The 20,606-nt window shown below is 42.8% G+C and overlaps 1 protein-coding gene across 1 annotated transcript in view; it reads left to right on the plus strand.

Moving 5' to 3' along the window:
- Window positions 1-6,140: 6,140 nt before the first annotated feature.
- Window positions 6,141-20,606, plus strand: part of LOC120055811 (SPRY domain-containing SOCS box protein 4-like) — an 86,378-nt gene continuing 71,912 nt past the window's right edge. The window contains exon 1 of the mRNA XM_039003796.1: window positions 6,141-6,329. The gene's annotated coding sequence lies outside the window, so the exon portion shown is untranslated. The remainder of the gene's footprint in view (window positions 6,330-20,606) is intronic.

The raw sequence follows: 20,606 nt of genomic DNA on the forward strand, positions 1-20,606 counted from the left end.
ATTTTGTTCATGTTTTTTCAGAGCCCCCGTACTGTACAATATGGATGAGGAAGTGACTCACTGGTTGTCTGTATCCTTCTATAACATGCCATTGTAAAAACAAAATATATACAGAGAGAGATTTGGTTGTAAAAAAAAAAAGATTTTGAACTTGCACAATCATTTTTCCCCCCAGATCATTTAAGATCACTAGCTAGCTATATAAGAGAATAGCAAGCGAACATTTCATGTACTGCAATGAGTTTGGCTTCAAGCATTCCCCTGAAGGCCAGAGTTTCCCCTTATAGTCTGAAGCAAGGCATATGGTGCACAAGACTAGGGATCGCCGCTGATCACAACACATGCCACAGACGCTTATCCAGTGTTTTATTTGTTTGGAAAGCTGACCATTATTTCAGTGTTTTGTATAATGGTATTGTTTCTCTGATACTAGTCATTGGGAGGGATGTAGTTGTCTCTTGTGAGTGCACAAGATTTCTACGACCTAGATAGGGTGCGAGTCTTTCCAACAGGTACCAACACTTAGCTGGTTAGAGATCTGTCTACCGGTGTGACGCCGCTACTTGAAGATAATTTGTTAAGTGTCGGAAGTCAGGAACTGTCAATGTCATTTCATCATCTCTCCCAACCCTTTGTGTGAGATTTGGATGGTGACTGTGTGTCGATGTGCATTTGACTCTGTGTTTGAGTGTGTTTGTGTGTGTGTGAGGTGAAAGCGAACTGCCCTGATATCTACTCCAGAGGTAGTGAGTGGCCTCCACTAAAGGTTAATCATGTAGATCACTGAGGTTGGGAGCGAGGCAAAGCAGTGAGCCACACCAGCTGCTACACTGTAGCCCTTCCCTACCAGTGGCTTCCAACTGAAGTTTTATGCACTTTTTTTTGTGGCCTTTTGGGGTTTGTGCTTAACATTTTCTTGTGTGGACATTTTTATCTTGTATTATCAGAATAGTATTACTGTATATGCAAAAACGGTGTTTTGCTCAGCAGTTCCCATTGCAGATACTGTACAGTTCAGAGTATAATACATATGCATATCAACTATTGTGTGTATTTTGCTTAGGTCCACGTATTATTATACTGTAGTGTATAGTTGCAAATTATTTGTTTGACTGCATTTGTGTACAATTGTAAGATGTTTGAACCTGTTGCAACATGGTGTGTTGACATTATATTTTTATTTTGTTCAAGTTTTATATTATACAATGTGTATTTCATTTTACATCATGCAAGCCTTGGTGCTGAAAGATAGTCTTTGATTTTATGTCATAAAAGTATTATTTTTCAGAATTTTATATCTATACAGTATATCACAAGTGAGTACACCCCTCACATTTTTGTAAATATTTTAGTATATCTTTTCATGTGACAACACTGAAGAAATGACACTTTGCTACAATGTAAAGTAGTGAGTGTACAGCTTGTATAACAGTGTAAATTTGCTGTCCCCTCAAAATAACAACACAGCCATTAATGTCTAAACTGCTGGCAACAAAAGTGAGTACACCCCTAAGTGAAAATGTCCAAATTGGGCCCAAAGTGTCAATATTTTGTGTGGCCACCATCATTTTCCAGCACTGCCTTAACCCTCTTGGGCATGGAGTTCACCAGAGCTTCACAGGTTGCCACTGGAGTCCTCTTCCACTCCTCCATGACGACATCACGGAGCTGGTGGATGTTAGAGACCTTGCACTCCTCCACCTTCCGTTTGAGGATGCCCCACAGATGCTCAATAGGGTTTAGGTCTGGAGACATGCTTGGCCAGTCCATCACCTTTACCCTCAGCAAGGCAGTGGTCGTCTTGGAGGTGTGTTTGGGGTCGTTATCATGTTGGAATACTGCCCTGCGGCCCAGTCTCCGAAGGGAGGGGATCATGCTCTGCTTCAGTATGTCACAGTACATGTTGGCATTCATGGTTCCCTCAATGAACTGTAGCTCCCCAGTGCCGGCAGCACTCATGCAGCCCCAGACCATGACACTCCCACCACCATGCTTGACTGTAGGCAAGACACACTTGTCTTTGTACTCCTCACCTGGTTGCCGCCACACACGCTTGACACCATCTGAACCAAATAAGAAGTTTATCTTGGTCTCATCAGACCACAGGACATGGTTCCAGTAATCCATGTCCTTAGTCTACTTGTCTTCAGCAAACTGTTTGCGGGCTTTCTTGTGCATCATCTTCAGAAGAGGCTTCCTTCTGGGACGACAGCCATGCAGACCAATTTGATGCAGTGTACGGCGTATGGTCTGAGCACTGACAGGCTGACCCCCCACCCCTTCAACCTCTGCAGCAATGCTGGCAGCACTCATACGTCTATTTCCCAAAGACAACCTCTGGATATGACGCTGAGCACCTGCACTCAACTTCTTTGGTCGACCATGGCGAGGCCTGTTCTGAGTGGAACCTGTCCAGTTAAACCGCTGTATGGTCTTTGCCACCGTGCTGCAGCTCAGTTTCAGGGTCTTGGCAATCTTCTTATAGCCCAGGCCATCTTTATGTAGAGCAACAATAATTTTTTTCAGATCCTCAGAGTTCTTTGCCATGAGGTGCCATGTTGAACTTCCAGTGACCAGCCAGTATGAGGGAGTGTGAGAGCGATGACACCACATTTAACACACCTGCTCCCCATTCACACCTGAGACCCTGTAACACTAACGAGTCACATGACACCGGGAAGGGAAAATGGCTAATTGGGCCCAATTTGGACATTTTCACTTAGGGGTGTACTCACTTTTGTTGCCAGCGGTTTAGACATTAATGGCTGTGTTGAGTTATGAGGGGACAGCAAATTTACACTGTTATACAAGCTGTACACTCACTACTTTACATTGTAGCAAAGTGTCATTTCTTCAGTGTTGTCACATGAAAAGATATACTCAAATATTTACAAAAATGTGAGGGGTGTACTCACTTTTGTGATATACTGTATATTTTGTGTAAATTCCCCTCAATCTGATTTTTACATTTGAATTTGCTCTCCAGCCATCTTCTAGCGATAGTATCCTGTATATCTAACTGTGTAGGCTACTGCATCCTATCTGGTCTTTGTTCCAAATTCTCAATCTGGCATTCAGTAGACAAAAACAGTGTGATGGAGATTAATATAAATGAATATTATATTAATGTCAGTGTCAATATTATGACAAGATTATGTTTTGGCGTTCAAGTCACCCTGAACTATTTTAAACTGATTCAGGCTCTGGATTCATGCCTGAAGACTGTCCGACAGTGCAGAGGCTACATTGGATTATGGTGCGCATCGTTTAGATGGTTGTAAATATCCTTCTGTACACTGAAGTTTTGACTCGAGGCCTCAGTCTATGGTAGTTGCTCATTTTGTCAGGCCAATTTCGAGAGTCTTTTCCTATCCACTGGCATACTGTATATAACAACTGTACTGTGCATATACTGGAGTCCTTTTCCCACAGACTATAGCCTAGCTGTTTTTGTTACTATCATTGCCCTGACAGTCATACTGTGACTTGAATAACTAGCATACAGTACATAACTGTGATGTATTTTGTGGTGGAGCGTAGACTTGCATATAAGGTGATCTTGTTAGACTTTAGTGACTGCCCCGTGCTGCTATCTAAGAGATGGGGCTCAATGCCACTACGCTTCCACTCCACTCAAGACGGCTCTGTTGTATTGAAAACAAATAGCACTACACAGACCAGCAGGTCTGCAGTTTCATGACTTGTCCCCACATAGTCTTGGGTTAGTAGGTTGGCAATACCTCAACCATGTCACTAAAGACTAATCCATTTAACACTGTGGATGCCATCATGGTGGTTCCCATATGGCTTCTCTATTGGCAAAACTGGAGTCTGCCAGGGAGTGTATACACATTTTATACAGCCAAGGTACAGTTTGCACAGTTGTTTGGAAAAGTAGGCGTACGTTTTCTTTTAATGGTACGGTACTGGAGAACTAGAAACTCAAGAATCTACTTCTCAGCTCTCTATCAATGTTATTTCGTAGTCAATAGGGGTCCAGGTTGACATCATGCTGCCCAATTTATATCTGTGCTAGATAAATATGCTTACTCATTCATGTCCATGTTTTTGCCTGAAACATTTTTTTTCTTTTTTTGAACACTACTCAATACTTCAAGGAGAAATGTGATTACTATATGTAAACATTTCAGTGAACTGATTTTTTTTGGAATGTTGTTTTGTTGATTGTTTTTCCTCTTAAATCAGTCAGTACCCCCCTCCTATTTGTTTGGTTTAAGCTGGTGAAATTAATGTGGCCTATTCTTTGCCATCTATGTATCATCATACCTCCTTTTTGTACAAAAGTCAATAAAAACCAGATTGCAACTCCCATTGCTTGCATGCTTAATTTTTTCTTATGGCCTAGAAGCACAGGAAAGAAAGGCCATGTTTGTTCTGAAAAATGGACTGGATTTTCTTGAAGGCTGTAGGCCATTTTATTCGGAGTCTGTTTTACACTGTTCTACTCCATTTCACCACAAGGTGTCAGCAAAGGCAAAGCCAATGTGACGACTATACACAGTGCACAAAACATTAGGAACACCTTCCTAATATTGAGTTGCACCCCTTTATTGCTTTAGAACAGCCTCAATTAATCATGGCATCGACTCTACAAGGTGTTGAAAGCATTCCACAGAGAGGGTGGCCCATGTTGACTTAAATGCTTCCCACAGTTGTCAAGTTGGCTGGATGTCCTTTGGGTGGTGGACCATTTTTGATACACATGGGAAACTGAGTGTGAATAACCCAGCAGCGTTGCAGTTCTAGACACACTCAAACAGGTGCGCCTGGCACCTACTACGTTCAACGGCAGTTAAATATTTTGTCTTGCCCAGTCACCCTCTGAATGTCACACAAACACCATCCATGTCTCAAGGCTTAAATATCCTTCTTTAACCTGTCCTCCCCTTTATCTACACTGATTGAAGTGGATTTTACAGTTGACATCAATAAGGGATCATAGCATTCACCTGGTGAGGCTGTCATGGAAAGAGCAGGTGTTCCTAATGTTTTGTACACTGTAAATCCCACTGTAAACTATATAGGCTTCCGCGGTGATCTCTTGAGCCATAACTCGATGCAAAGAGGAGCGATGGGCCGTCAGGTCATCCAAACAACCATGGAAGAGGTTCTGAAGATCTATTAATTAATCAATCATAGATCTTTGTCTCCCTACTATTCAAAACAATATAAAGACACCGATTTCCTTTGTTTGGTCTCTGCCAGACCTCCCAGGCCCACCCATGGTTGCGCCCCAGTCATGTGAAATCCATAGATTAGGGCCTAATGAATTTATTTCAACTGACTGATTTCCTTATATGAACTGTAACAGTAAAACCGTTGCATGTTGTGTTTATATATTTGTATGTACGGTGTCCAGTGGAGGTCGTTGTTTGAAAGCAGCTTGGAATCGAAGAAAGCACCCGAACCACGGCGAAATCTGAATCTTGCAGTTTTGCAATGCGCGGTTTGAAAAAGCACGTGATCAAATGAAGCTTTTGACGTCATTGATTATATACTTCTGATAAAGCGATACACGCATCCGCACACTGCTTCAAAGCATGCCTCGGAGCTCCGTATCACTACAAAAGCCGTGAGGAGCACCCATCTCAAATCGAATAGTAATCTACGCTCGGTCATGTTGTCAACAAGGCAGCATATGGTGCATCGTCCAGAAACAAACATCACGTTCCCATTAAATATGTTTGAATTAAAATTCGTTTTCATTGGGAAGGCAGATAAAGTACTTTTGCATGAGAAAACAAAGAATCATACTCATTACTCCATGTGCTAATTACCTCACTTTTGTTTTGAACCGACTTCGCCGTGGGCTTTGAACCGACACTTTGCCCACGCCCGGTAGGGAGCCCAGATCCAAAACGAATGCAATCAACTTTCCCCCAATGCAAAACTTACCCGGACAAGAATAAATTAATCCTCTCATTGAATGAATATTGACATCCATTCAAATCTCATCGACTGTGGCCTTTTCTCAAATGTTCCTTCTCGCGTCCTCTCTCCTAGCCTCCTTCTCAAAACCCATTGGAGGAGAAGGTCAAAGGGCGGGACCTCTGGCTTTCTCATCCAATTGGTTTTGAGAAGGAGGCGACGAGCAAGGACGCGAGGAAAATAAAATTGAGAATAGGCCTGCCCCTGTGTGCTCGAGCGATTATGAAGTAACAAAGAAACGAATGCGGTGGGTTGTTACAATTTTATCGGTAACATTTTATCAATATCAAGCGGGGTTTTTTGTACGCGAAATTACTTTGCGAGTGTCCTGTGGCGTTGACATTCTTCACAATTGTCGCTTAGAAGTTGACTTCTCGACGGTGAGTGTTGTTCCAATGTTTACATGCCTTCAAAATGGAAAGCGCTCGTTTAGGCTACAGCAAAAAATTCTGCAAAGAATAACAGAATGTGTGTATAGATTAGTTTATTTTGGTACACTCGACAACCTATGAATATGCAGACTACTTATTTGTAGTTTAAAAAATCTTAATATCAGTTTCAGGTGTTTTCAAATGTGTTCTAAATTCCCATTAGTGTGTCTAATGGTAACCTACGTAAACCAATGATTTAGTTGAATAATCGTTAGAGACAATAAGCTATTACTCGAGTTGGTTTCTTTTTTAATTTCATAGTGATTATCTTGTTCTAATTATCTAATTACATTGGCTGGCAAACCGGTGTTTCATAATGACGTCTTCTTCCTTGGCCGGACGTCAGTCACTTCCTTTAATCCTACGTCAGGACAGTGATCTATTTGATCCACGAAGGGAAAAGGTCTTGTAACATTTGCCCTATACCTGAGTATCCACTCACTTGTCCTCGTGTGTTTCTCTCACGGTTTTTGTGTACATACCATGTGGGCATCTCGTTTACTCGTTCACATGGTCAACTGATATATTTTATCACGTCTCAAAATGGTGGTACAAGGTTACTTGATTGTGTCTCTGATACACCATGTTCTGTGTCATGCAGGACATATATTTGCATGGATTATGGTGGTTGTCTCTGTTTGCACACACCTGTACTGACAGAATCTCTGGAGTATACTTTTGTTTGACCTTTTTTACTCTTTGTTGAGATAAAGGGTGGAGTCACTTATTTTTTTACTCTTCCCAATAAATAATTATAGTATTTCATTTGATCTACAGTGTCTCATGTCTTGAATTACATTCCTCCCTCCTCAACCTTCCCACTAGAGTCATTCCATGTTAGGGATGGGCACAGTTATTTGAATATCCGAACAGACCTTAGTGTTCGATTAGGCTTGATAGGAGAGATTCTTTTTATTTTTGCTGTTTTGAAGTTAAATAAAATGATCTGTGACATTTCTACATAGCCTACAAGGATATACCATTAGATTCCATTTATTTTTTATAAAACAGCAGTATTTATGAGTGTGCACCATTAAAGAAAATGCACAGGTAGTCTACACACTTTATATAGGTGTAGCTTGTTTTTGTTGTCAATTCAAAGTGGTTCTACAGTCAGAGGCTCTGTAGAGTAAGTGAAAGATTTTGAATCACTGCAAAATGGAGTTAATTCTGTGATTTTTAAGTTGGCTAAATGAGGATGAGTAGGCTACAATGATCACCCAACAGGGAGGTTGTTGTAGACAAGGACCTGGGAGTGCAGCAAAATAGCCTCAATTAGCCTTGCTACTTTAGTTAGCTAGCTGGAGACTGTAGCTAGCTAGCTTTTTCCCAACGATTTGATTCAACCAAGACAGGCACTACCAGATGGTATGATAAATAACCTGTGGAAATAATTTATTATTAACGAGCAGATGAGCTCCTGCATTTTTCAGCATGTTTTGAGAAAAAAATATTTAGTTAGATAAACATGGATTTTTTTTTTGGCAGGGACACGTGCAGGATGCTACCCTATACTACAACCTTAACTCCAAATCAAAACTCCAACCCTACAACCTGATTTTTGGATGGAATTACCTGAAGAGCTTCATACCAGCAAGGATTATTATTCTCAAACTATACAGCAAATGCACTGGCAAACAAACAGAAACCTGAGAACACCATCCAACCTGGAACTAGTCTGAAGCCATATTTTTATTTTCAAAAGGCAAGAAGAAAATACATTATAATGATATATTTTACTTTAAAAGGACTGAATGCTAAGTTAACAGCTGTGTGTGAGCTCTCACATTTTTCAACATGTTTTTTACAATAAGATAGTTTTGGAGTATTTTGAGTTTACTTGATGCTACCCTCCACAGCATAACCTTAACTCCAGATCAAAACTCCAAACCTACAACCTAGGCGTGAAGTGTCGGAGCCTTTGAGCCAAACACATGGCAGGAGTCTCACAGGCTACCCCTCCCAAATCCAGAGACCTTGAAGCACGCTCCTGCTGTTCAGGGCCATCCACTGGCATTTTCTACAAGAAATCTGCCTCCAGAAGTAAAGCTTCCTACTCCCGCTGCCTACTGCACTGCTGCTTGGATTCCACCCGGCGATCTGTTCACTGTCTGCCCTGGCTTGTCTCCCCCTGTCTGGTACAGGTACCCCCACCACACACCCCCCTCTAACGTGCTTTTGCTCGCCTCCAGCACACTGGCACTGTTGGGGCGAGTGACTCTGAACTTACAATGGCTAGCCCCAAGTCGTAATTATTTTTCTTGTGCGTTTTGCTATTTGCCTCATGGCTCCTGCTTGCTTTGGTGACTGAACTTTCTTGTTTACCCTACCGTGGGACAGACTGTTTGTTCCCACACTTGGGACTCTGACTCTATTGGTTACAGACTTTTGGCCCCCCATCCTGTTCTAACCACCTCTCGCTGTCTTTGTATTCCTGTTATCTGATGAAGTGGCTGTACAATATGATCCTGTTGCCATCAAATGCACATTCAAATGTCGTAAATCAACACTGCAATGCTCTCCCTGTCCTCTGCCGTGCCTTGATTGTATTACTGTTGATGATGTACACCCTGGCCCATCTACTGTTGCTAGCCCCAATTGACTATTGCTCTGATAACTGTTACACTGATTTCTGCTCTTGTAAAAGCCTGGATTTTCTGCGCGTTAACACTAAACTTATTACCTAAAATAGATCAATTGAAAGTGTGGGTTCCCAGCTCCAATCCAGATGTTGGTCATTACTGAGACGTGGTTAAGAGTATTTTGAATTTTAATGGACAAACATTTTTGCGTTTCTTTCAAAAAAACAAGGACATTTCTAAGTGACCCCAAACTTTTGAGCGGGAGTGTATATATCCTTACAAATGAAGAGGGCTAGGTTTTGTTTAAAAAAAATAAGTCACTTTGGAAAGTTCTTGCTAGCTTACTTTTTAGTTTGGATCCCGTGACGCCGTTAGCATCAGTTGCTGGGACTGCTTGTCTCTGTCCAGTGATCCTTCCAACCAAGGACTGGTCTGAGGACCTATTTAGTGTTGCAGCTAGCTAGCTGCATATCAAGCTAGTGGGGTTTTCTTGGGGGTTTGAACGCAGCCTGCGATGAGGTTAGCCATCGTGGATTGTCCCAGGTTTGTGGCTGTCTAGATCCCTGCTAGCGGTCTTTGTCCCCATGTGCAGTTGCAAACCGTAGTCTGGCTTTTTTTTATGGTGGTTTTGGAGCAATGGCTTCTTCCTTGCTGAGCGGCCTTTTCAGGTTATGTTGATATAGGACTCGTTTTACTGTGGCTATAGATACTTTGGTACCCGTTTCCTCCAGCATCTTCACAAGGTCCTTTGCTGCTGTTCTGGGATTGATTTGCACTTTTCGCACCAAAGTACGTTCATCTCTAGGAGACAGAATGCGTCTCCTTCCTGAGCGGTATGACGGCTGCGTGGTCCCATGGTGTTCATACTTGCGTACTATTGTTTGTACAGATGAACGTGGTACCTTCAGGTGTTTGGAAATTGCTCCCAAGGCTGAACCAGACTTGTGGAGGTCTAGTTATTTTTCTGAGGTCTTGGCTGATTTCTTTTGATTTTTCCCATGATGTCAAGCAAAGAGGCACTGAGTTTGAAGGTAAATAGGAAATAGGAAATAAGGAAAAAAATAAATAAAGGAAATAAATAAAGGAAATAAATCCACGGGTACATCTCCAATTGACTCAAATTATGTCAATTAGCTTATCAGAAGCTTCTAAAGCCATAATTTTCTGGAATTTTCCAAGCTGTTTAAAGGCACAGTCAACTTAGTGTATGTAAACTTCTGACCCACTGGAATTGTGATACAGTGAAATAATCATCGGTCTGTAAACAATCGTTTGAAAAATTACTTGTCATGCACGAAGTAGATGTCCTAACCGACTCAACAAATGAGTTGTTAACACACTTAGGTTGGAGTCATTAAAACTAGTTGACGTAAACTTCTGACTTCAACTGTATGTCGTCCTCAACGAGGACTATCCTAAAGCTGTGCGCCAGAAGAGGAAAGAACCTATCCCAGCAATGACAGCTGCCAGATAGCGTGGGGACATCGCTTACATCCGCAATGACACGCTCATTGTCCAGCCACCTTCCCAGAAGCCTGGAGGGGATGAGAGAGCCATGCCTATGGGTTTGTAGCTTTAACCCTGCAGCACGCACAAACCAATTGATTTAATGGGCTGCTGAATGTATATATTTTTCTCTTGCTTTGTTTGCGCTTTTCAGTGTTATGTCTATCTCTGATAAGCTACCCAGGAAAGGGAGGAAAATAGCCCATATTAATATAATCTCAGTAAAAAATAAACGTCCTCTCACTGTCAAATGTGTTTTAGTTTCAGCAAACTTAACGTGTAAAATATTTGTATGAATATAAGATTCAACAACTGAGACATAAACTGAACAAGTTCCACAGACATGTGACTAACAGAAATTGAATAATGTGTCCCTTAACAAAGGAGGGGGTCAAAATCTAAAGTAAGTCAGTATCTGGTGTGGCCACCAGCTGCATTAAGTACTGCAGTGCATCTCCTCCTCATGGACTGCACCAGATTTGCCAGTTCTTGCTGTGAGATGTTACCCCACTCTTCCACCAAGGCACCTGCAAGTTCCTGGACATTTCTGGGGGGGATGGCCCTAGCCCTCACCCTCCGAACCAACAGGTCCCAGAAGTGCTCAATGGGATTGAGATCCGGGCTCTTCGCTGGCCATGGTAGAACACTGACATTCCTGTCTCACACACCGAACGAGCAGTATGGCTGGTGGCATTGTCATGCTGGAGAGTCATGTCAGGATGAGCCTGCAGGAAGGAAGGGTACCACATGAGGGAGGAGGATGTCTTCCCTGTAACGCACATCGTTGAGATTGCCTGCAATGACAACAAGCTCAGTCCGATGATGCTGTGACACACCGCCTCAGACCATGACGGACCCTCCACCTCCAAATCGATCCCGCTCCAGAATACAGGCCTCGGTGTAAAGCTAATTTCCTTCGACGATAAACGCGAATCCAACCATCACCCCTAGTGAGACAAAACCGCGACTCGTCGGTGAAGAGCACTTTTTTCCAGTCCTGTCTGGTCCAGCAACGGTGGGTTTGTGCCCATAGGGGATGTTGTTGCCAGTGATGTCTGGTGAGGCCCTGCCTTACAACAGGCCTACAAGCCCTCAGTCCAGCCTCTGTCGGCCTATTGCGGACAGTCTGAGCACTGATGGCGGGATTGTGCGTTCCTGGTGTAACTCGGGCAGTTGTCGTTGCCATCCTGTACTTGTCCCGCAGGTGTGATGTTCGGATGTACCGATCCTGTGCAGGTGTTTTTACACGTGGTTTGCCACTGTGAGGACGATCAGCTGTCCGTCCTGTCTCCCTGTAGCGCTGTCTTAGGCGTGTCACAGTACGGACATTGCAATTTATTGCACTGGCCACATCTGCAGTTCTCATGCCTCCTTGCAGCATGCCTAAGGCACATTCACGCAGATGAGCAGGGTCCCTGGGCGTCTTTCTTTGTTTTTTTTCAGAGTCAGTAGAAAGGCCTCTAGTTTCTTAACTTCTCTGAAAAAGGGATGTTTCCTTTTTTTAAAAGTTTATTTGATGCACTTCAACAAAATGTTTCAGGAATGCGTATCTTATTTGTTGCTAACTAGAAAGGATTACAGAACAATCTGAGATGGTGGGTTTGAATATTCTTTCTTGTGCTTTTTGAGGTGGAACACACTCACTACTAGTCAGAATTTGACTGTAGGTGTGAAAGCAATAGGCCTGTTTAGATGGTGGAAATTTGTCAATTTCTTAGTATTGGTGATCACTAAGGAAAGGTTACGAAGCAATAGTATTTAAACTTGGCATTGGCCTGTTTAAATGCTTTGAAATGTGTATTTTCCTTTTTCTGTGGGAGTCCTTGCATTCACCTGTCAATTCATGAAGGTTGCATTGTCAAAGCCCTGTGCCCTGGTTCGGGTTCAGAGGCTGGCACACCTGGCTGTCATTGGCCAGGGCGGTTTTAGACACTGAACAGCTGGGTACTGTGGGTCCTCAGGGAGGGGGCCAGGTGCCACCCTTTTTAATTTGACTAATTCACTGGGGGGGGTGGGGGTGTATGCCCTGTCGAAGGGACTGGGGAGGGGCCAATAAGGTGGGATGGATGGATAGAGGGGAAAGAATAGGAGGTATACAACACCATGGTGACGGGGTCCTTTATTCTTCTGGATCTGCCCAGCCAGTCACGAAAGAGGAGACCAGAGGCTCCCCAGGGCAGTCTGACTGTTTACCTGCTTTCCCCCTCTTCTGTGCCTTCATCTCCCATCTCTTATTCTCTGTTTGGCGCTTTATCTGTGGTGTTTTTAAACGAATGAGCATGTCTCATTAAAGAAAGATGGTCAGTCTGTCTGACTTTCTCTCTCGCTCTTTTTCTTTCTAGTATTCTTCTTTCATTCTCTCTGTATACCACAACTTTCGATCAGTGTCTTCCGTTCTCCCTGTCTCAACCCCCTCAGCTCTCATGCTCGCTCTTTAGCTCTATCTTTTTATTGCGCTCTTCCTTCCTCTCTCAGCCAGTTATCATACCACAACCCCCCCCGTGCCGCCCTATCAATGCACAACAATAGTTCACCCTCTTTCTGTTTCTCATGCCATCCGACTCACTTGCCTGTAGCATGAATTCTCTTTTTCGCTTCACTCATTTCTGGTCATCTCTCTTGCATTTTCTTCTGTCTTTCATGTCCTCTTTAATCTCAAATGTTCTCATCTACTCACTCATCTCGCTCTTATTCTCTCTAACTCGGTCATTCTGACTCGTTTTTTCACTTTTTCGTTCATGCTCTCCCCCTTCCCCTCTTTCTCTCCCTGGTGGCAAATGACCTAAAGTTAAGCGAATGTGTTAATGAGAGGGGTTCAGTTGACAAACCAGCTACTATCCCTCCTATTACTAAACCGAAGCACTTTAAAGATGAGCATATCTATTTTCGGTTTTCTTTTTATTAGTGCCCGCTGTCGGCTATAGAGCCGGTTACACACATTTTCAGCCATGTACTTTTTTACAATTCACAAGACAGATATGCATCTTCTAGTGATCTATTGATATGACAGGTGCCTGTCAGCCACAAAGTGAGCGATGACGGGGAAACACTGCTGGTTTGACAGTGCTGTCTGTCCCACCTCCCGGTACCTGGGTGGGTGTGTTGTACGCTGTGGTTGCAGTCAAACTTCTTTACATGGAGGGAGAGCGTGTGATGCTCCTTCATCGTCTATGTGAGTCAATTTGCACGTCCCATATAATGTTGTAGCAATGAGTCAACATCCATTTAGCCTGTTTTCTGTCACAAATGATTTTCTGTCGCATGTTTCATATGCAGCCACGAAGTGCTGGCTCATAGGCTTACTGTGCTTTGATTGACGATCAGCAAGCTTGACTGGTTTATAAATTGTGTTGAACTGACTGAATAAAGTCTCATGTTGTCATTTAGGAATCATACAACCTAGTTATGTGCCCGTGGTATGCATCGGGACAAGTAAACTAAAGATCGTGTTTGTATTTTCAATATAAAGTCCAGTGGCGCCGTAAAAATGGCGCCAGAGATGAAGGCTGACGTTCTACGTGTCCCCAAACGATTTGTTTTTGTTTGTTTATTTGCGTTGTTATTTTGTACAAGATGTTCCCGCTACCGTCTATGACCGAAAATAACTTCTGGACATCAGGACTGCGATTACTCACCAGACTGGCAGAATCCTTTTTTTCCTTTAACGAGTCTGACGAGCCCGACGTGAACGATATACTGCTTTCTTGGGAACAGGCCCAGATCCCCATGATTTGCGTGAAGAGGTGGGAGAAAGGGGCCAGAGAGTGGGCTGCCTTCTGAGAATTCATAGGCAATCGAATAAACCCCCAATTCTTTCCATTCTGCTAGAAAATGGGCAATCTCTGGAGAATAAAATCGATGACATACGTGGAAGGTTAAACTACCAACAGGACATTTGCTGAACAACGACACTATCAACATACAGCTGGCTGGTTATACACTGTACCGGCAGGATAGGACATGCAGCGTCTGGTAAGACAAGGGGTGGCGGACTATGGATTTTTGTAAATAACAGCTGGTGCACGATATCTAAGGAAGTCTTGAGCTATTGCTCGCCCGAGGTAGATTATCTACCTAGAGTTTTCATCTGTATTTTTCGTAGCTGTTTTACATACCACCACAGACTGAGGCTGGCACTGAGACAGCATTGCATGAGCTGGAAGCAAACAAGAAAACGCTCGCCCAGAGACGGCGGTCTTGGTAGCCGGGGACTTTAATGCAGGGAAACTTAAATCCGTTGTACTAAATTTCTATCAGCATGTTAAATGTGCAACCAGAGGGGGAAAGAAACTCTGTTTGTGGAGTTAAGGTGGTCCAGAGACTCATATACAAAGCTCGACCTCCATTTGGCAAATCTGACCTTAATTCTGTAAACCTGCTTACAAGCAAAAATGAAAGCAGGAAGCGCCAGTGACTAGATCAATAAAAAGGTGGTCAGAAGAAGTAGATGCTAAGCTACAGGACTGTTTCGCTAGCGTAGACTGGAATATGTTCTGGGATTACTCTGATGGCATTGAGTACACCGCATCAGTCATTGGCTTTATCAATAAGTGCATCGGTGACGTTGTGGAAGTCCTGACATATAAAGAATGTCTTTCAAGGGAGACCTGGCCAAGATGGTACGATTTCTAGCTTGTTTGTTGTTTTTGTTTTACATACTTGCTTAGTTATTCCACTAGGGCTTGTATGCTAGCACAGCAAGAGGGCAAAATGTATGTCAACACATTACATTTTGCCTCATCAAAAACACATGCTTATATCTGGGGTAACTTTTGTATTCGGTGGCACACACACTCAACCATCATAGGTGTCCAGACTGCTCTCTCTTCTCTCACTTGGTCTCTGTTTCTGATTCTCTCTCTTCACTATGTGATGAACACTGATTGGGAACACAGGCACAATATTTCATACCAGGTGATTTTGACAAAGAAGCATAGGTGGCTGCAAGACTAACCTGGTGTCTGTTATGTCCCCCATCTTATCTGAAGTTATTTATTCTCATTCCCAGAGAATAAAGATCTCTCTTTAGAGTGAGCTGAGTGTCGGCACTTCTCATTTGCATTTAGATGACAGACGATAAGGTTTCCCCCACCCTTGTTTGTCATGTTGTGATGAGTCAATGTCTGGCTGGGTGTTAGTTAAGGGGACTTTTAGAGTGTGTATGTGTGCACATAAAAATTATGTGTTACACGTGTGTGTGTGATCCAATTCTAGTGTGTGGTTGTGTAAGCCAGTGTTCCCCAATGTGGTTTTATTTGGCCCCCTAAGGGGGGGGGGGGGATTTTCATTGTTGGACATAAACTGTCAAAACACCAGGAAATCAGCTCCAAGTGATTTTAATTTTGGAATCTGTTCCCAAGTATTTCTACGCATAATAGAGACACGTGATCATATACAAAGCCAGGTTTGATCTACAGAAATATTTGACTAAAACATGTCTGTTTTGGCTTCTTGCGGTTAATTTGCAGTCAAATGATTTTCAATTATGTTCCGGCAACCCCGATAGTCCCCTCAAGAAAAAATTGTCCCACGGCTGACTAGTTGATGATCCTTGGTGTAGGCTATACTTCATGTCTGTGTGGTTTGCCATGTCTGGGGTGTGTTCATTCTGTACAGTGTGGTTTCATAATGTGTCTGTGTTTGTCTGCCACAGACAGACTGAGCTGTCCTGTGATCCAGTGAGGTCATACAGTATGTGGTCTGTGTGTTCCATGTGGTTTGACGCCTGATGGCTTTTCCGGTTATGTCCGTAAGATTAAGTTTTCCCTAGACACCGGACTAAGGTCAATTTTAGTGCTGTTCCACCCTAAGGATTAAGGTTAGGATGTTGGGTGAGTAAACTGAGAGGGGGTCATGGCCAATGGCATGGTTTGAGGCCCTCTTGGCCACAGAGACAACATTTTGTTTTTAAAGCAAATGCCCTGTAATACTACACATTTTGTCATGGGGCAGAGAACGTTTTACCACTTCTAAAGCTAGCTTCCTGCAATTATACATATTTTGCCATGGCTTATGCCTTCGCTTAGGGATATCTGAGTAACTCAAACATAACAAAATCAGTGGTGGCCTCATGTAATGAAACGTGATTTATTTTAGATTCTCCCCGACTGTCTAGCTTTTATTTTGGTGATTTGTTAGTTCTCAAAGAGGATCTAATAAGATATTACTCAATTATATTTTATATCTGGTTTTAGGTGTTTAAGATAACATTGCACCATGTAATTATTTTAGCAGTGTGGCAGCCACAATTTAGCATCGGCGATGCGTTGCCGCTAAATGCATATAGGGGAAACGTGTGTGTGTGCTGGTCATGCTCATGTCAGAGCCATGTCCGAGATGAGCTATCATCTGGGGACACGAGAGACAACTGGGCGACTGGAGTCGGTCAGTCACGTTTCTGCTCTGGAAGATGTCATGGTGGGATGGAGGAAAGGGAAGGGATGGAGGGAGGCAGAGGGGAAGATGATGATGATGAGATTGATAAGCAAAGAGGGATGAAGAAAAGAAACCAAGACGAAGGCCACCCTGGGTCATTGGATAGATGGCTGTCAGTTCTGAGAAACAGCAGAGTGGGTGGGTGTCTGTCTGGGAGAGTGAATGAGACACGGTGTTTGTGTCTTTGGGCATGGGTCATACTGTGCCACTTTGCCTTGGCTGGCTCATTGTATTGACAGGAGTTACTGGTAGCCCATAGAAAGGAACCAAGTAGTTTTCATCGAGCATTATACAACAATATGGAAACGCAAGTGCACCAGCATAGAGGTCGCCTGGATGGGATAGTCTACACACGTCTTGGTGTCTAGCCAACATTTAATAGACCATTAATAATTTCCCCACATGTTAGCCTACATTAGTCGCGCACACGCACAGTCCTACAGGATACACGTGTTACAGAACTCCATAGCAGCCCATATGTGTGTGTGTGGTGACGTCCTCTTAAAGTGGAGCCATCAAGGGCTTTTGATTTAGTCTGGGCCTAGCACCCTGTCTAATCTGCTACAAAGACGGAGAGGGGTGGATGGAAGAAAGAGACGGAAAGAAAGAACATGTGGCGGAGGAGACGGAGCAGGAAGGGTGGATGTAGCAGATGTTCACGGCAAAAAAATAGGATGCAATGTGATCAGTAGACAATTGTGAATGATAATGTGTGAACTGCTATTTCTGCCCTGACTTTGTCATTGAAGGCTTCTTAATACATTGACCTGATTCTACAGAATGACTGGATTTAGACAGGAAGTTCTTAACTAGAATCTTAATTTCCTGTGAAATGGGCCTATAATGTTCAAGAAATCCACAGATCAACATAAAACACACTCACTGTAGCGCATACTCAGTGTTAGACTTCAAGGTATTTAAAAAAAAATCTATTTAACCTTTTTTAACTAGGCAAGTCAGTTAAGAACAAATTCTTATTTACAATGACGGTCAAACCTGGACGATGCTGTGCGCCACCCTATGGGACTCCTAATCACGGCCAGATGTGATACAGCCTGGATTCGAACCAGGGACTGTAGTGACGCCTCTTGCACTGAGATGCAGTGCCTTGGACCACTGCGCCACTCGGGATTTTTACTGGGGGGGGTGTGTGTTGAAAAGCCACCACTTCTCTGTTTTTATATCATTACCAGGTAGGCTGTGGCCCTCCACCCAGACACTGTAGTAGTGAGGCGGGCACCGGGTTCAGAGAATATGGAGCACCCCCCCCCCCCCCCCCCCCCCACCCTCCTGATTTATTCATTAATTCACTTTCTTGTTTCATTTGGGGAAAGGATCTAGGTCAGACCTTTTATAGTGTGATACAGAGGAAAAGGAGATTTGTATTAAAGTCACTGGCAGTGCCAAACATGACAATCCATATACTGGTATGATAATGGTGAATGAATGGTGAAACCATGTTCCTACCTTAGCTTGCCACCTGAATGTGTCAAGTTACATTGTGTTTCAGGTTGGATGTATTGTCAGTTGTTTTGTGGTGAGGGGAAAACCTGTTTGCAGTTTAATGGTGTTAGATAACGTTATTCCCGTGAAGAGATGTAGCAAGATAACAACCTTAACTCAGTCAATTCCACACTAGACAACCCATCTGGATAGATTTTCTATAGACTCACTCTGCTAAATGGTGGCGCTGTAGGCCTTACAATGGTCGCTGGTGCAGCTCAAATAGGTATGTATGGCAGCTTTTTTTTTAGAGGACTATGTAAACCTACGTACTCAAAAGCGTACTTCAAAAGTAATGGGTCAGACACACACATCCTGCACTCTCTTTAGACTGAGTGTAGAGTCCCGCCTTACACTGGGACCTTGACTAATTCAGGAAGGAAACCTATTGATTTCAGCCAAGCAGGATCACCTTTTACCTACAGGAGAGCACAGGACACTGCTGCTGGCCTGGGGAGGCTGGATGGAAGGAGCAAGATGGCGGTAGATGGATGGAGGTTGACAATAGGCTAGGGCTGTCCCTGACAACAACAAAAATCTTGGTCGTCTGTTCTTTCAACCAATCGATTGGTCGAAATGTTTAAACCTGTATTTTTCCATATATAGACACAACGTATGTTTGAATAAAATCAACAGTACAGTGTCCTTACTCAAGATTGACAGGAGCGCTCCAAACAAAAGACAATTAATACATTGACAGCTTATAAATGGAATGACATAAACAAACCTTTTTTTCTCACAAGTGTAACCTAGGTTGTGCGGTCTGCAAACAACGTGTCCACTCCCACTATGACAATGGTAAAACTGTGGTGGTGATGATGATGAATGCATTAACAGAAATTACCATAACCAAACATTGTAGGCTAGAAATAATGGTAAATGTACTACTGGTGTGCCATCCCTGTGGCCTCCGCAATGGGTTAGTCCACTCACAGGCATGAATCAGACAGGTGTCTCGTGTGCCATAACATTTCATTTAATATATTTGCCACTGCTCGACTAAAACAATCTTGGTCGACCAACTTGGCCTGTCGACTAAATTTGGTCAGCCCTACAGTGGGCAGCATTTATAGAGTGAAAGCGTTGGAAGAGTTTCATGTTTTATCTGTGGTGGAAAAAGTAGCCAATTGTCATACTTGAATAAAAGTAAATGTACCTTTTTTTTTAATAGAAAATGACTCAAGTGAAAGTCACCCAGTAAAATACTACTTGAGTAAAAGTCAAAGTATTTGGTTTGAATTATACTTAAGTATCAAAAGTAAACGTATAAATGATTTCAAATTCCTTATATAAAGCAAATCAGATGGCACTTCTATTTTTTAACTCTTTTTATCTTACGGATAGCAAGGGACACGCACTAACATTAACAAATGAAGCATGTGTGTTTAGTGAATCTGACAGATCAGCGGCAGTAGGGATGACCAAGGATGTTCTCTTGATAATGCTTTGCATTCAACATAAACAAATACTTTTCGGACTCGGAGTAAAGTACATTATTTTCTTTAGGAATATAGTGAAGTAAAAGTTGTCAAATTATAAATATTAAAGTACAGATACTTTTCTGTAAGTAGCACTTTAAACAACTATTTTTACTTGTTTAATTAGTCGTATTGGATACGCACGGTATACATTGTCCACTAAATGTTTACTTGCAGGTTCCTTCTCCACAATGCAACAACAATAAGAAAAGAATACCAACACAAAGTAAATGGCAGTAGAATAAACATTTTAGCATAAGAGATTAGAAGTAGTGTTTGAAGGCCTAGTGAAGGATATGAAGTGTGAGAATTAAGATGGAGTAGGCCTGTAATAGAGGGTTTATAAATGGCTGGTTGATAGCATCCAAAAGACATTGGAGAGAGGGGGAGAAGAGGACATTTATTTTCAGTGTAGGAATGTACCTGCCCTAGAAGTGACATGTTTTCAACTGTAACTCTATGTAAGTAGGGCAGTACCATGAGGTTGTTATGCTAGCCTTTTAATGTTTTACCCGCTCACTGCTATAGTTAACTGGTCCTATTTCATTCAGTTGATTCTGAGGCTGTGAGGCTGTTCAGACTGGGCCACTGCCCCAGATCCCCAAATCTCTCAAATCCCTCTGGGATTTAAGACACTAAATCCCCAGGGAGCCAGAGCCAGAGAGCTTGAAGAAACAACACTGGTGGCTTGGTGGTGTAGAGCCATATAGACAGAATAGAGT

This window comes from Salvelinus namaycush, chromosome 11 (genome assembly GCF_016432855.1).
Source record: "Salvelinus namaycush isolate Seneca chromosome 11, SaNama_1.0, whole genome shotgun sequence".
Taxonomy (NCBI): domain Eukaryota; kingdom Metazoa; phylum Chordata; class Actinopteri; order Salmoniformes; family Salmonidae; genus Salvelinus; species Salvelinus namaycush.